Source organism: Borostomias antarcticus, assembly GCF_949987555.1.
Source record: "Borostomias antarcticus genome assembly, chromosome: 5".
NCBI classification, from domain to species: Eukaryota; Metazoa; Chordata; class Actinopteri; order Stomiiformes; family Stomiidae; genus Borostomias; species Borostomias antarcticus.
In genome coordinates, this window is record NC_140238.1 from 28787984 (window position 1) to 28805749 (window position 17766).

Sequence of the window (17766 nt, forward strand, 5' to 3'; positions counted from 1 at the left end):
ACCTTGAAAAAAACGTTCAAAAATATGTTAATGTTTCATGTCGATTTCAAAGACAAGAAGCTCACCGAGGGGGTAATTGGTGTCTGTTGGTGTTCTGACATCAAATTCGCCGCAAAGTATGAATCCTGTAGGGTTTTATTGATCATTTTATGAAATCCATTGACTTGTATTGAAGCGACCGTTGTAGATGTGTAGATCAATCCGCAGAGGGGATTCAGGAAGCGGAACTACTTACGGTAGCTACTGTTATTGTTTATGTTGCTAGACTACCTAGTTTGCAGAAGTTTACACAAGTATGTGCTGCGACTAAATAGTTCTATGCAAAATATTTTAAAAAGCCTTTCCAGATGAACTAGAATCTTACTTTATGGCGAATTATATGTCAGAACGCTAACTAACACCTCGGTGAGTTTCTTGTCTTTGAAATTGAGAGTTTAACATGTTTTTTGAATGATTTTTCACGGTGCCCACCCACATCCATTGTATGACCAAAACAGTGGTAGAGCAATTATCAGACTTTCTCAAAAGTGCTAGTTTTGTCAACGTTTTGATCTGAACCATTGTATATTATCATAAGTAACCTTAAAACAGGACTAAACATGCATTTTCCCTTTACTACTCCTTTAATAGAACGTGGCCCTACCCCCATGCCTCCATCCCACAGATTCACTGCCATTTAATCGAGAAATCAGTCAACCGTTTTAAATAAGTAATAAATATGTAACACGGAAGTAAACAAAAATGTTTATATGTTTAGCACATTTTGCCATCAGACGATCTTTATCACAGAAGACGGCTGGCTCTGATGAGATCCTAATCACAACTTGTTTGTAGGCCTATTTGCTATACAACAACAACATATAAACTCACCTTGGGTCTCGAGTTAAGGATCCTATCGAGGTCGTCATACCACACAAATTTGTCCTTAACATCTGAAGAGATGCAACTTCTCATGTAGTGTGAACGCAGTTTTTTCACTTTCACACGACACTGCTCAAGAGTTCGATGGAATCCGTTCTCCTTCATTTTATCGCTAAATATTTTGTACACCTCTGTGTTCTTATGCACCGTCTCAAGTAATTCAGACAAATTCTTTTCAGCCCATATATTTAGAAGGCATCGCACTTCGTCGTTAGACCATGTTTGCCCCCTGCTTCCATTCATTTTACAGAATCCAAACTAGTTTCTTGCCCACGTGGTGATAGCTAGGCTTCTGGCTACAGCCCCCAAACAGGACTCTTTTTTACGCTATAAAATTGTACACTTCCTGTGATTGGTTCGAACGGTGTTCACACCAGAAATGAGCCGCTCCAGAGTTCACTTGAAGCTCGGCCCGAGAACAACCCCTTCGAGGGGGACCACTGAGAGCGGCTGTTTGGTCCCCATCGGAATTCACACCAACCTAAACTAAACACACCAAGGGGGTAAACGCTCCATGGTTCAATTTAACTCGACTAAACAAGGTTCAACCATATGGGCAACCATTTTGGGGTTTTCCACCCCTTTGTTTTGAAAGAAACACAGGCGAACCAAAATGCATCACTACAAACCATGTGAGAACGTTCACTCCGCTTATTGGTCAGTTGTGTCTGGGGCGGGAGCAAGAAAGTAAATACAGGAAGAATATCCTGTGTTCTGGAGTAGTGCATGGAGCAAGTTAGCATTTCCCCACAACCGTGGTTATTATTTAAGCAATATTCCAGGCAAAACTATAACAGCACAATGCCGAATGCACTTCAAGGAAATGTCTTGAAAATACTATACAGCTTCACACTTTGCAAGCAAGACGTGTTACCTCCAGACGACTGAGCAGAACAAGGGAGCTAATACTTACATGTACAACGGCAACACTGGGCTGGGGTTTGATCTTGTCGCTCTTTGACTTCCTTGCCAGCACCGAGGGAGAAGGAATGAGGTTTCTAACAGTCGGGCATCTTTCTAACTTGTCCGGGTGTTTCCATCGCAAGTGGTTAACCATTGACCCTGTGCTGCAATTGTAAGCTAACTCTGTCAGACACAGTATACACTTAACTTTATCTCCGCTGGTATTTTTTTCGAAAAACTGCCACGCAGGGCTTCGCTGTGACTGCTTCTGTCTGTCTGCCATCACGTTCATTCCAATTGTTCGCGCGTAGTCTGGGGCCTTTCTCTATCGGTGTTGTTTCGCCGGTCTAGAGCGGAAGCGCGATGACGCATCGCATAATCATCCAGTCTGGACCGGAAGACGAACAGTTGTTGTAATGTTTTTACTGTAGGCTGCACATGGTGAAGTTTCGAGTAGATAACATTCGCGATGGCATCACCAGGCATAACACCGTCGAAAAATGTAAAAGAAGATGCGAGGAGAACTACCGGTTAAGGAAAAATAAAGCAAGCGGATGTTGGAGGCGGGCTCTACAGGCTCGAGCCGGATGATGGGGCGGGCTTAAGGCAGTGAAGTAAATAGATACCAGGCTCTTCTCCCTGAGGAGACGCGAGGCTAGTTCGCGCGTAGTGAATGGTAGGGGATGATGACGTCACCAGTTGCATGGTGTGACAAAAGAAAAAAACGAAACCCCGTCTGATTGTGTGAATTGATCAAGTAGCCTAATTTACTTTGATGTAATTGCATCTGGGTCATTCACTTATATAATCAGGACAGCGGTGGTTGCATTTCAAGATTAACGAAAACACCAGCTCGAGATGACAAAATATTGTTCGCTTGAGATTTTGTGTGTGTGTGTGTGTGTGTATTTGCCTTATAGCTCCATGGTGCATACCTTTGCATGAATTTCGGGTTGATTTATCTGCAAATGTCGCTTCAAGTTCGATGTGTTTTTACCGGTGATTGTCACGCCACACGATTTACAAAGGGTCTTGTTTTCCTTGACATCAAATGTGAAATCTTCTCTTTCTGCCAAGTGTTGACATTCCTGTAGTGTAGTTAGTTTGACTTGCAGTCTGCCGCCGCTGCAACAAGTGTATGCAAGTGCTACCCTAGTTTACCCTAGTAAATCACGTTACATCTGGTTTTGACAGGATCTCTTCCCAATCATAACATTTCCCTCTTGTTTTTATTGTTTGACAAAAGTGAAAAAAGCGTTAGCCTAAATGTCATATTGCACAATCATAAACATTCGATTGACACCAAGAATAATTTGACGTGAGCCAGAAAGCTGATATACACAGTGGAATTTAGGCTAATGATTTTTTAACCAGAGGAGTGACGTACTGTGCAGTTGGTTGATGGTGACAACCAGTAGGCTACTAGAGAGACAAAAAGGAAGTAAAAACCAAGCCAGGTCCAGCCGCGTGATTTTTTTTACCAACAAACTTCTGCCATAACCACGCCCCCGCGAGTTTTCATTGGACAACCCTAACCCTAATCCTAACCCTATCCCTAACCCTAAATTTAACCCTAACCCTAACCCAATGAAAACTCGCGGGGGCGTGGTTATGGCAGAAGTTGGTTGGTAAAAAAAATCACGCGGTCCGCGCCCAGCCTGCCTTATGCCTGATGGGCGTACTGTTGTTCTTTTTATAGTTCTGGACAAATGTCATTGCCTGCCCTATGCACTTCCATTTAGGTGGTGAAGGAAGGCTTATCTGGACATGTAGCCTACACATTTGATCGAGTCAGCAGGTAGCATTAAGTGTCGGACTCACAAGTGTGTTGCATTGACCGCGAGTGGCGGCCATGTTGAATTGTGCTTATTGACCCTTATGGAATGTGCATATTAAGTAGAATGTCAAAGGGATGATGCGTTAAGCAATTCAACCTAATTTCCTGTTTATGCAGCATTGCGTTGATGTTGAGTGGCGGCCATGTTAATTTGTAACCGATGACTCTTAGGGAGCATGCATATTAAAGGAAAATGCTCGTTTTTGACAACCTGGACCTTATTTACGACATATTATAAGAAGTTTGACTCACCGAGATCACTTTTGTGTTGTTCGGAGGCCTGTAGAAGAAATTTAAAATCCAGCGCGAGCCAGTATATCCATGTAATAACGTCGGACGGGGCAACGGGAATGCAGTTTCTCAAAATCCATTTTCGGCCGCTAAACGGTTGTTTTCATCAATCAGATTGGATGAATGGACAGTTGAGATTCCTCAACGGGAGCCATTGTTGTTTTGGTTTTCAAACACGGGGTCTTTAGCCTCTGTAATATGATCTTTACACGCCTCTCCCCCACTTGCTCCAGCACGCATGCGCACAGGCCAGCGCGCAGACTGGCTATTCTCCGGCTCACATTCTCTGCGCTACGATCGGATTGTTGCTGACGAATGACGACGACAATATTCTCGGCACCAACAACGATCGTAGCGCAGAGAATGTGAGCCGGAGAATAGCCAGTCTGCGCGCTGGCCTGTGCGCATGCGTGCTGGAGCAAGTGGGGGAGAGGCGTGTAAAGATCATATTACAGAGGCTAAAGACCCCGTGTTTGAAAACCAAAACAACAATGGCTCCCGTTGAGGAATCTCAACTGTCCATTCATCCAATCTGATTGATGAAAACAACCGTTTAGCGGCCGAAAATGGATTTTGAGAAACTGCATTCCCGTTGCCCCGTCCGACGTTATTACATGGATATACTGGCTCGCGCTGGATTTTAAATTTCTTCTACAGGCCTCCGAACAACACAAAAGTGATCTCGGTGAGTCAAACTTCTTATAATATGTCGTAAATAAGGTCCAGGTTGTCAAAAACGAGCATTTTCCTTTAAGTAGAATGTCAAAGGGATGACGTGTTAAGCAATTAGACCTCACTTCCTGGCCTTCCACTTGCCAGAGTGAACTGTAACAGTGGAGACCTCCCACGCGCTCTGAATTGTACTCATCACCGCCGGAGAGAGTCCTCTACTAGACAATAGCTGCGTTCGGAATCGCTCCCTCGTTCCCTCACTCCCTATATAGGGTTCACCATGTAGTGTACTACCTAGGTAACGGAGAAAATGTAGGGTACATGCACTGTTCCCTGCAAATCAAGGTGAATTGTGGGTAATAAATAGTGGACTATATAGGGAACGAAAATTCCGTGGAGAATTCGGACACTACAAACAAAATGGCTGACGCCCTATATAGTGCACTATATAGTGAATAGGGAGCGATTCCGAACACAGCTAATCTCTGCTGCTCAGTCGGCAAGCCATCAGCGTCCGCCCCAGTGTCAGAGGCACGCAAATCGAGCCCTCCGCCTGGGATAGCGCATTCGGGCACTGAGGGATGGGCCATATACGCTCTATTCTATTTTGATTTGTAACTATATTGTGTCTCACAACTCATTGTGAGTGGTCCTTAACTTTTTATTATTGCACTTTTGTACTAATGTGATGGAAATGTTTGTTAAGGAGTGACACAAAAATAAAGATTTATCTATCTGTCTATCTATCTATCTATCTATGAGTCTGCGGACATCATGGCCATCACCTCCGCATACCACCGCGCCCGGTGCCGGTCAGGCGGTATCAGAATCACTGATAAACCCTCCGACCCTGAACAACAGAGAGAGAGAGAGATCTTCCCCCTCGTCAGAGCTGCCCTCCATGGGTACAGGTTCTTTGTTCCCCGGCGGCGGCAGACAGTTGACGAAATACGCCTGGCGAAGCCTCTCAATAGACTCCAGTTGAGCGCAGGTCTGGCAGGTACGACCAGACCGGCCCTGGTGTGCTGCGGCCCCATGCAGCGGAAGCAGCGCGGATGTCACTTGATGGCACATCAACCGCAGAACTCCTCAGGCAGATTAGGCAGTCAACTCATCGTCATCTTCTGTCATTCACAAGTTTCTAGGAGCAAATGAACGGGCTCGGTTCCCTTTTATAGGGGTGCACCTGTTCTGATTGGTCGCAGGTGTGTGTATGTTTTTTTTCTTCAGTCAACTACGATTGGTTAAACCAAGGAGCTTTCTCTGTGGGGCAGTGCTCCACAAAATACAACTGACACCGCTGCTGTCTATGCTGCCTGCCACTCACTAAAGAGACAAACCCTAGTATAGGGCTGTCGGGCTCCGCCCATCAGCCAAAACGTATGTGGTCAAACTCTAGTCAATCCCACCACATTTTGGGGCGTGGTCATTGAATTTCTACGAAGTACCCGGATTAGCCGGTTGACGTGTTCCGCTCTCGCGATAGTCTCGCATGGATGATACAAATCCCGTACAATAGTGATGGCTGCTCCGCCTGACGCGGAGAGTTTGGAGTCGCGTATCAGTAAGTATTTTCAAGTTATAAATGGTCTGGAGACAGGGAGAATATCGTAGAGTAACGACAGTAGATTCATTATTGAATGCAATGATCGAGGTGACTGCTCACGCGAAAACAGGGTGCAAAACGTATGAGGAAAGAGACCCGTCCTAACCAAGGCTTGCTAGCTTGCTATCCAGATAGCTAGCTGTTGTGCTAGCCAGCTGTCAAGTCAAGCGAACGTATCTTGCTAACGTTAGGTAGCTAGCTAGAGAGCCGGATCTTTCAAAAACAGATGTCCCAGAAACGCATAGCCTACTAGGGAAAATACATTAATGACAAATGGCATATAATATCATTGGCTATAGCTAGCAAGTAAGATTGTCATGATGCAGTGGTGAACTGGCAAGCTGCTTTGCTAGCTTTGTCGCATATTGCTGTCAAATTCAAGAAGCATTACTACTCATGTTTTCCTCCGTTGGCCATTGTATACTGTGACGATGTACTAGGTCATAGGAATATACCTTGAACATAATGCTCCAGTTAACTCAATTGCCATGAAGGACTATTCCATGTGCTTCCTTATTCTACAGACAGAGCCACAAACCCACTGAATAGAGACACAGACTGGGAGGGCATCCATGCTTTCTGTGACCTGCTGAACAATGATTTGGAGGGGTAAGGGAATGCTTGAAGTGTGACATAACTTTACTTATTGCTGTTACCTGTCCTGGTCAGTTGCATTGAAGTGTGTTAGAAATCTGTTTCCCCTTGCACTAGGGGATAGTGCAGTTTGACATAAGCACAAGCTTTATAGACCTATGAGGAAATGTCGCTTTGTTTTCTTGGAAACATGGCAGTAGTATTTCAACAATGCATGGTAAGTATGCATACCAGAAAACCTCATGGCTCTAACCATCCTCTGTGTCTCCTGCCTCAGGCCTCAGCTGGCCACCAGGCTCCTGGTTCACAAGATCCAGTCCCCACAGGAGTGGGAAGCCATGCAGACTCTCCTGGTGAGTCCACACATGACAGGGTTCAGGGCTGTCACTTAGGCTTCAGCAAGGCTTCTGTTGAGATTGTCGGTGGAATATGGTGTGGTGGAATGTTATCACCGCTGATTCCATGTAATACGGTGTGCCGTCATGCACGTGCATGTTTAGTAGGCTACAGTATGTCTACTTTAAAAGCATATTAAATAATTATGAGCATAAATGCTCCCCAGGTGCTGGAGACGTGCATGAAGAATTGTGGGAAAAGATTCCACAGTGAAGTTGGCAAATTTCGCTTCCTCAATGAGCTCATCAAAGTGGTGTCTCCCAAGGTAATGGTGTGTGCGTGTGTGTGTATGTATGTATGTATGTATGTATGTATGTATGTATGTATGTATGTATGTATGTGTGTATGTGTGTGTGTGTGTGTGTGTGTGTGTGTCTGTGTGTGTGTGTGTGTGTGTGTATACACACCGAGAGTACTCCCACACGTAGAGCACTGTATGTCATGGCTGAAAATGGTAAATGTTTAAATGGAAAATGGTAAATGTCTAAGGGTCACTACGGGTGAAGCCATTTGTGACAGGCGGTCCTCTCCCCCCCATCAGTACCTGGGCTCTCGGTCCCCTGAGCCGGTGAAGAAGAAGGTTCTGGAGCTGATCTACAGCTGGACTCTGGGCTTACCTGATGAGGTCAAGATAGCGGACGCCTACCAGATGCTGAAGAAACAAGGTCAGCTACTATTATCTATATATCTGATACACGCCACTGTGTAACTATGACAGGAGGCACTACATGTTAGTATGGAGAAAAAAAAAAGACCTAACTCGACCTAACTATGGATGAGGGAATGGACTGATGTTAATGTGATTTCAATTTTCTTTGTTTGACATGAATGTTCTTAATTTCACTTCTTTGTATCTTTGACACCAGGCATTGTCAAACAGGACCCAGATCTTCCCCCTGACAAATTGCTGCAGCCGCCACCTCCCAGACCCAAGAATGCTATCTTTGAGGATGAGGAGAAGTCGAAGGTAAGGCCGTCTGATTCAGATATCCCTGCTGTCACCTGATCTTTTATTTTTCTGTAGTCACGACACAACATGTTTTGCTGGGGTGCTTGTGAAATTGAGAGAAAGGGTTGCACACTCCGATACTCCAATGCAATAATTTTATTATCCAATGTTTCGGCAGAAAGCTGCCTTCATCAGGGATTTCACAACAGTGCATGCACAAGACATTAAAAGAAGAATAGATAGATTTAAAAGAAGAATAGATGGTTGGCCAGAAATATGTTAGATAAAGCGGTCCTTCAATGAGATTTTCTATATGAATGAATGAATTCTTTATTTTTAAGACGGGGACAGTGTACAAATAACACTAACCTTGTAAAACAAGGAGAGATGTTTTGCACCAGGTTTTAGCAGATTGCTAATTTCCGCCCGTAGTCCCTGGGCAGGTAAGAAAAAAAGGAAGATATAGTCGGAAACCAAACCTTATAGACACATTAAAAATGTCCTAAAAATACTATGGTGCAAAACAACAAATGCATAACACTAAAAGAGTACATCCATCATACATACTGTACAATGTGCATCAATAATCAATATCCAAAAGGTCAGTAGAATACATCAATAAACAATATTCAGTCAAAATCCCCAACCCAGAAACAACCCCCCCAGTATAATTCAGTGATTATTCTCACACTTCTCTTCCTTTCCTTCTCTCCTCCCTGACCCCATGTCTGACCCCATGCTGGTGTTGCTATAGATGCTGTCCCGCCTGTTGAATAGCACGCACCCCGAGGACCTGAAAGCTGCCAACAAACTGATCAAAGAAATGGTGCAAGAGGTAAGGTTCTTATCTTCACCTGTCTGACATTCTTATAAAACATCCCTAAACTATGTGAATTATTCCAGTAGCACACAGATCCACAGCGTGATATCGCCTAATAATGAAGTATGTGTCAGCATCAGGCCCATGCATGTGGTAGAGAGTGTGAGTGAGTGTCCCAGCGCTGTGTTTTAAGAGGCTTTCTGAGTGAACAGTGGCTGAATGAAACCCAGGAGGCTCTCTGGTGCTGTGAGTTTGTCCCTGACAGAATGTCGCAGTGCTCCCTGGATGGGTCTGCCCTTATTTTGGGGACAAAAGAGGCGGCCGCTCTCACTGCTCTGACCTCACTCTCTTACGCCCGCGGCATACTTGCTTTTAACCACTCGTATGCGTCACATGCATCACGCGTTTCCTGCGTTACTATGGAGTGGTGGCTGCGGTTGACTTGTGTCAACGTGTCCACGTACGCAGAAATGAACGTTCTGCAAAATCCACGCATCACTGCGGATCTGTTGCTAAACAGCAAGTATGTCGCGGGATTTACTCACATCTTCCTGACCCGTGTGTGTGTGTTTGTGTGTACGTCTGTGTGTGCGTGTTTTTGTCTGCTTTGTGTGTGTATGTGTGCGCGCGCGCTTGTGTGTGCGCCCCTGGCTGCCCGTGTGTTCGCTTAGGACCAGAAGCGAGCAGAGAAGGTGTCCAAGCGTGTGAACACCATCCAGGAGGTGAAGGAGAGCGTCAGTCTGCTGACTCAGATGCTGGAGGAGCACGATGGAACCAGCAGCAACCTGGAGCTCATACAGGTCGGCTCTGCTCTGCTGAACACACACACACACACACACTCTCTCTCACACACACAAAAACACACACACACACACACACACACACACTCACACACACACACACACACACACACCCCTTTCACTCTCACTCTCACTCTCACACACACACACACACACACACACATACACACACACACACCTCTCTCTCACACTCACACACACACCTCTCTCTCTCTCTCTCTCTCACTCACACACACACACACACACACACACACACACACACACACACACACACACACACACACACACACAAATGCTTACATTTTACGTATGTGTGTATGTGTAGGACTTGTACCAGCGCTGTGAGAAGATGAGGCCCACGCTGTTCAGACTGGCCAGTGACACAGAGGACAATGACGAGGCTTTAGGTGAGGGACTCTCACTCTCAACACTGTGGGGCTGATCTACTAAAGGTCTGCGTGTGTAAAACCACAAAAGATGACGAACTAACAGGGCTGCACTAGGGCTGTCTTTCAGGGGTCAGCCCTAGGCTGCATGCATCTCTCAAATGCGCAATATAGGCGCCTACTAAAAAAAAAAAGAGGAACAATTGCCTATCCAGCATTGCCATTATAAAGCTTTTGGTTGAAATACAAGATTATTTTGAGACAGAAGGAGTCTTGCAGTGCCCAAATGTCTTGCAAATCCGCATTTCCTTGCCTGCGTCAGTCCAGCTCACGGCTGGGATCTCCCGGTCCAGTTTTTTAGGTGTGCTTGCTATTGTATGAATGCTTTGTTGTGCAGGATGGACAGGTTTCAGTTCAAGCTCTCTATGGTTGAAATCAGGTTAAACCAGAAATGGTGCTCAGAGAGCACAGACCTCCGCCCCAGGCGCCCCTGAATGCACAAAAAACATGTAAACATGCACAACCCTCGTCTGAATATGGCTGTTTGCACCTTCATTCACGCACTTACTCTGTTAATCATCCTCAATAAGTTAATTAACAACATGCGCATGTCTGCTAGTTTGAACATGCAATCAAGCATGCTTTATTTGGGATCTTAGTAAATCAAGGCAAGTGTGTGCATGTCCGTTTGTGTACTGTGTAATCACGTTTTCCCTCATGTCTGGACAGCGGAGATCCTGCAGGCTAACGATAGTCTGACACAGGTCATCAACCTGTACAAGCAGCAGGTGAAGGGAGAGGAAGTGAATGGCAACATCTCAACCGATACCAGACTCACAGGTAATGACACACACAGACTCATAGGTACTGTGATAAGACACACATATACACACACACACAGACTCACAGGTAATAACACACACACAGACTCAAAGTGCTGGGAGAAGACGAGAGTTGTGTAGTAGAGAATGGTACAGTAATGTACCGAAGGCCAAAGATGGACACTGATGTTCCTCATATCGTAACACCTCTCTCTCTTACAGGAAGTAGAAGTACAGCGCTGCTAGACCTGTCGGGATTGGACACGTCGCCCCAGTCCCCGCCCTCCTTCCCAGAATTCCCCACGCCAACAGACAGCCTGAACGCCCCTTCACAGGAAATGGGACTCAGTCTCCTTGACGACGAGCTGATGTCGCTAGGTGAAGACATGCATTTCTAGATTTTCTAGTACATTGTCAGAAGCTATATCTTGACATTTTGTCCATTTGAGAGATTCTACCTAACCTAGCTTTCACCGTCAGTCTTGGTGACCTACTGCTCCTCTGTCTCTGTGTCCCAGGTCTGAGTGAGGGGACCCACACGTCCTACGCAGCCTCCCAGCCCGACGACTCCACGGCGTGGGACTCGTTCCAGGTGAGGGAGAGGACAGGTGATGGGTTAGATGGACAATAAGGGAGAAAACGGGGATGAATAATGTATGGGTGCACGCACACACACACACACGCACACCATACTTTGGGGTCCTCTAACACACAATCCAGTCCTCATCTGTCTTTCCAGTGGGATCCACCTACAGGTGCATCTCAGAAAATTAGGATATTGAGGAAAGTTCATTATTTTATGTAATTTAATTTATGTTGATGCAGTAATTTGTGCAAAAGGAGCCCCCCCATAAATGAACATACTGTACGATCATAAAGATTAAAACAAAAAAGGCTTGAAATATTTCACTTTGTGTAATGGATCTAGAATACATGAAAATGTCACTGTTTGAATTAAATTATAAAAAATAATTTTCTGAGATGCACCTGTACTTCCTTATCCCCTTTGTTCATTGAATAGGTTGCTGAAAACGGCTTCAAAACAGTACAGTAAAACCAGTATCTAACAGTCTCGCCTTCTCTCTCTCGCTCTCTCTCTCTTTCTTTCTCTCGCTCTCACTTCACTCTCTGTCTCTCACTCCCACTTCACTCTCTGTCTCTCTCTCTCCCTCTTTCCAACAGTCCTCTGACAGTGTGGATGCAGATGTCCCAGCAGCCCCCAGCCTCCTGAGTCCGGAGCCCCCCGCCCCCCCCCCACACCCTCTCCCCGGCCTCCGTGCCTGGCAGCTCAGCCCTCGATGAGTTAGACCTGCTGGGCAAGACCCTGCTGCAGCAGTCCCTACCTCCAGAGGGCCTCCAGGTCAAATGGTAACTCACCACAACAATACGCTCCAGGGTTCATTTGCTTCTTTAGTAATAGTCGCATGCCGGGATCACTTGGAAAGCAGACCTCGGTCTGTCGATGACGAGTGATAGATGCTTGAAGTAGTCTATTGCACAGCACAAAATACAACGGCGTTCGAGATCTTTTATTTATATTATTATGAGAAGTCTACTTGTCTACTACTAGAAGAATACTTTCGGTAGCCTAAATAATTATTTATAATAATACAGATTTATGAGACTATTGCGGGACAAATTAGACTATGGCAGCCCTTCATAGTCTAGGTAATTAATGGGAAACACTGGTCTCTGTCTCTCTATAGGGACAGGCAACAGTCCAAACCTACTCTACGAGATCTCCAGAACAAGTCTGGATCGAATCCCAGTCCGTGCCCCATTCCGGCCTTCTCTGAGCCTCTCCTGAACTCCCAGCCCAGCCTGAGCACGTCTCCAGTTCACACAGAGACTCCCCCTCCAGAAGTCCCCCTGACAGATGTGTTTGTACCCTTGGAATCAATAAAGCCCAGTAAGTTAGAATAAATCTACTTTTTGCTTACATGACTTGTGTGACGATATACACTTAAATAGATATCTAAACTAGCACTCGCTGTTGCACTTTCTCTCCGTCCTGTCCATCTCCATCCCTCTCTCCTCCTCTGCCCCTCTCTCCGTCCGTCTCATCATTCTTCCCTCCTTTTCTCCCTCTCTCCCCCCATTTTTCATCTCTCTCTCCCGTTCTCCTACCTCTCCCCAGGTAGCCTGTTGCCGGTGACGGCCTTCGATGGCCACAGTCTACGGGTGCTGTTCCACTTCGCCCGCGACTCCCCTCCGTCTCGTCCCGACGTGCTGGTGGTCATAGTCTCCATGCTGTCCTCCGCCCCCGTGCCCGTCACCAACATCCAGCTGCACGCCTCCACCCCCAAGGTTAGACCCTCCCACAGGACGGGACGCAAGCTTAGACCCGTCCGACTCTTTCAGATCTGTCGATGCCGTCGCGCGTCGCACCTCCTCCCAGTACTCTCTGTGTCAGTGCTCCTCACCGTCGAGTTGAACGCTCTGTCTCTCTGTGCAAATGTCCGTCGCTGAGTGGACCGTTAAAGAAGTGTTGTGTCTGTGCGGTTGTAGAGCCTGGCGGTGAAGCTGCAGCCCCCGTCCGGAACGGAGCTCCCAGCCTTCAACCCCATTCTGCCTCCCAGCGCCATCACTCAGGTCCTGCTGCTGGCCAACCCCCACAAGGTAGATGCCTCTTAGTCTCTGGACTAGAAGCTGCCACTGAACTCTCACACTCACCGAGCTAGCTGTCACTCTCCTCTCACGCTCACTAAACTAGCTATCACTCTCCTCTCACGCTCACTAAACTAGCTATCACTCTCCTCTCACGCTCACTAAACTAGCTGTCACTCTCCTCTCACGCTCACTAAACTAGCTATCACTCTCCTCTCACGCTCACTAAACTAGCTATCACTCTCCTCTCACGCTCACTAAACTAGCTGTCACTCTCCTCTCACGCTCACTAAACTAGCTATCACTCTCCTCTCACGCTCACTAAACTAGCTATCACTCTCCTCTCACGCTCACTAAACTAGCTATCACTCTCCTCTCACGCTCACTAAACTAGCTATCACTCTCCTCTCACGCTCACTAAACTAGCTATCACTCTCCTCTCACGCTCACTAAACTAGCTGTCACTCTCCTCTCACGCTCACTAAACTAGCTGTCACTCTCCTCTCACGCTCACTAAACTAGCTATCACTCTCCTCTCACGCTCACTAAACTAACTGTCACCCTGCTGTCATGCTCACTAAACTAGCTATCACTCTCCTCTCACGCTCACTAAACTAGCTGTCACTCTCCTCTCACGCTCACTAAACTAGCTGTCACTCTCTTCTCACGCTCACTAAACTAGCTATCACTCTCTTCTCACGCTCACTAAACTAGCTGTCACCCTCTTCTCACGCTCACTAAACTAGCTATCACTCTCCTCTCACGCTCACTAAACTAGCTGTCACTCTCCTCTCACGCTCACTAAACTAACTATCACTCTCCTCTCACGCTCACTAAACTAGCTGTCACTCTCCTCTCACGCTCACTAAACTAACTATCACTCTCCTCTCACGCTCACTAAACTAGCTATCACTCTCTTCTCACGCTCACTAAACTAGCTATCACTCTCCTCTCACGCTCACTAAACTAGCTGTCACTCTCCTCTCACGCTCACTAAACTAGCTGTCACTCTCCTCTCACGCTCACTAAACTAGCTATCACTCTCCTCTCACGCTCACTAAACTAGCTGTCACTCTCCTCTCACGCTCACTAAACTAGCTGTCACTCCTCTCACGCTCACTAAACTAGCTGTCACTCTCCTCTCACGCTCACTAAACTAGCTATCACTCTCCTCTCATGCTCACTAAACTAGCTATCACTCTCCTCTCATGCTCACTAAACTAGCTGTCACCCTGCTGTCATGCTCAATAAACTAGCTATCACTGCTTTTACACTCACTAAACTAGCTATCACTCTGCCTTCACACTCACTAAACTAGCTATCACTCTGCCTTCACACTCACTAAACTAGCTGTCACTCTCCTCTCACGCTCACTAAACTAGCTGTCACTCTCCTCTCACGCTCACTAAACTAGCTGTCACTCTCCTCTCACGCTCACTAAACTAGCTGTCACTCTCCTCTCACGCTCACTAAACTAGCTGTCACTCTCCTCTCACGCTCACTAAACTAACTGTCACCCTGCTGTCATGCTCAATAAACTAGCTATCACTGCTTTTACACTCACTAAACTACAGTAGCTATCACTCTGCCTTCACACTCACTAAACTAGCTATCACTCTGCCTTCACACTCACTAAACTAGCTGCCACTCTCCTCTCACACTCACTAATTTAGCTACAGTATCACAGCCCTCACACTCTCTGAATTAGTCATTACTATGCCGTCACACAACCACCAGACCTCTCACCGAGTTACTGCTACTACAAAACCCATTACCAAGTGATTGATTGGCCAAGTGACCAAGTGTTTAATCTAGGACTGCTTGATCCATATCTGGGAAAACTGCCATAGTGTACTAGAAGAAGTCTGTATCAGCGGGACATCCCTCTCTTCTTCTGCCCTTTAGGAGAAGGTGCGGCTGGAGTACAGGCTGACCTTCACCCTGGGGGAGAGGGAGCATGATGAGAGCGGAGAAGTGGAACAGTTCCCCCCTGCAGACACCTGGGGGACCCTTTAGCACCCTGGACAACAACCACCTGACGGACACTTTGGCTCCGCCTCTGATCAACCCCTTAACCCCACCTCCCCCCCCGTGCGCTGAGAAGCCATCATAGGTTTAAGTGTGTAACCAATGTGGTCAAACTTACTCTTTAGAAATCCAGTAACGACCACCTGCACTGTCAAATTGCGTTTTTCGGTGGTGTAGCTGGCCAGGCGTTAGTTTCGGGAGGTGGTGACGTGTGTTCGTAAGCCAGAGGACCCTAAATGAAGCCCAGTGAAGTGGGAATGGAGGGTGGAAACAATACTGATGAGCGACAGTGGCACGCGTGACATAAGCAAGGTGGAACTTGCCCTCTTATTGGCTGTTTGGAAATGCCACCATCTTGCTTACACCTGTCCCATTCACTCTCATCTCTACAAGTGAACAGCTGGTGGGGTAGGGCATAGGGGTTGATTCGGGCTGTGGCATTTCAACTTTGAGCCTTCGCTTCCCTCACTCACTCACCAACATAGCACTGCATCAACTAGTGCATTACTTTATCAACCATACTGTATGTTTGTATGTACTGTATGGTTGATTAGTTGATAATGTTTTAATGATTCAGGCTCAATCAGTACACTGTGTGCTTGTGCTTTGCTGTATTGCGTCTAGGAGTCTGCTAGTGCACCCGTGCTGAACCTTGTCTTTGTGGCTGCTTTTAAAACCGCAACTTGGCACGATGTCGCACTAATATCCTTTTTTATGTTTTATCAGTATAATTGCTATGAAGGAAAACAGAAACACTATGTTTTTTGTCAGGATATGTGGGTGTGCTTGATTTAGCTCACCTAGTGCATTGGGTGGGTGGAGTTCTCGCCTTAGGACCAATGACGTTCGCTCTCAAATATGCAAAGCCTGCCCACCCAGGACGCAGGGTGAGCTATATCCAGTGGGGAGAATTGTAGCGGTACATCTTGAGAAATTGTCTGGGGAAGCTAGTCCTATCACTGAGTCATGTTTCATGAAACTGTCCTGCTGAATTGGTGTCTTCCGTTTGGACTGACGTGCGTTATCTCTCTCCTTATGTAATGTTGCATATTATAGAGGGCTTTATCTGAAGCTTAGGACTGGATGCTGGCATATGAATGAACTCACCCTGCCATTTGCACAGAGAATGACTGCAACTCATTTCCCCTGTCTGGAGACAAAGAATTGCACGCATTTCAAATCTGCCATCTGTGCCTATTTTGATGGTTTATTTTCTTCACTTTGCATCGCATAGTCAGATTGTTCAGTTGGTTCACTGGTTATATCTGTTACTTATACACCATGAAAATGCTTCAGACACATGGTGTGGCTTCAATACAGACTTACAAATTCTTGTAATAGGTCCTTAGACAAGCATGGTCTACATACAGACTCTTGTGTAGGATATGGGTTCTGTTTTCTTCAGTATCTCCTGCAGGCATTAGAAGAAAAAAAAGGATTTACCGAATCAGTGGCTTTGTGTCAATACTCTTAAACAGCATCCTTCACGTCTCCCCTCACGGCAATTTCTGATCTTAAATGATTGGACGGGTGAAAGCCTGTGCTCTGCTGCATAGTCACCACCAGTCCAGTAATATCAGATCGGTTATTAATCAAAGAGAGGAAGGTTGTATTTTATGAGCATTCACAGGTAGTATATCTCAAATATGCTCAGCTTGTTCCTGTGGTCTGCATGTTAGCTTTGCCGAGTTACTCCTCTTCCTCAAAGGCCCCGTTTTAACACTCTGAAGGGCTTCTTTCCCAGTAATGTAATGACTGATCAGGTGAAAGAATTGTTCTGCTCCGAGACCCATCCAGTCGTTTAGATCAGTGACCTCTGGAAGGGAGGGTACAGTCTCGAGTATTCAGTCTCCCCGTCACATTCCTTTCCAGAGCTACTAACTACTGTGTAAATAAGGCCGGCAGTCTACTATCGTGGACGTTCACCAAGTGCAGACATTGGAGAACATTGAAAATATGTATGTAAATGTTGATAATAAAGTCCTTTTTCTTGGGAGTTTGAAATAGTCTATTTCATCAATGACTTACAAAAAGTAAGTAATTACAGACATTACATAACATTTGGTTGTGTGAATCTGGAAACTTTGATTCATAATTTATCAAATTACGTTTTGGCATACTGCAATCAAGCCAAC

General features: G+C 46.0%; 1 pseudogene across 1 annotated transcript; it reads left to right on the forward strand.

Annotated features, from left to right (window-relative positions):
* Positions 1–6150: 6150 nt before the first annotated feature.
* On the forward strand, positions 6151–17527 carry LOC311309322 (ADP-ribosylation factor-binding protein GGA1-like; annotated as a pseudogene). Its single transcript, XR_014631349.1, has 17 exons — positions 6151–6188; positions 6755–6839; positions 7102–7177; positions 7387–7485; positions 7762–7885; positions 8087–8187; positions 8924–9004; positions 9661–9789; positions 10115–10196; positions 10905–11015; positions 11219–11374; positions 11515–11588; positions 12179–12364; positions 12703–12905; positions 13134–13303; positions 13505–13615; positions 15509–17527. The product of XR_014631349.1 is annotated as an ADP-ribosylation factor-binding protein GGA1-like (transcript).
* Positions 17528–17766: the final 239 nt, after the last annotated feature.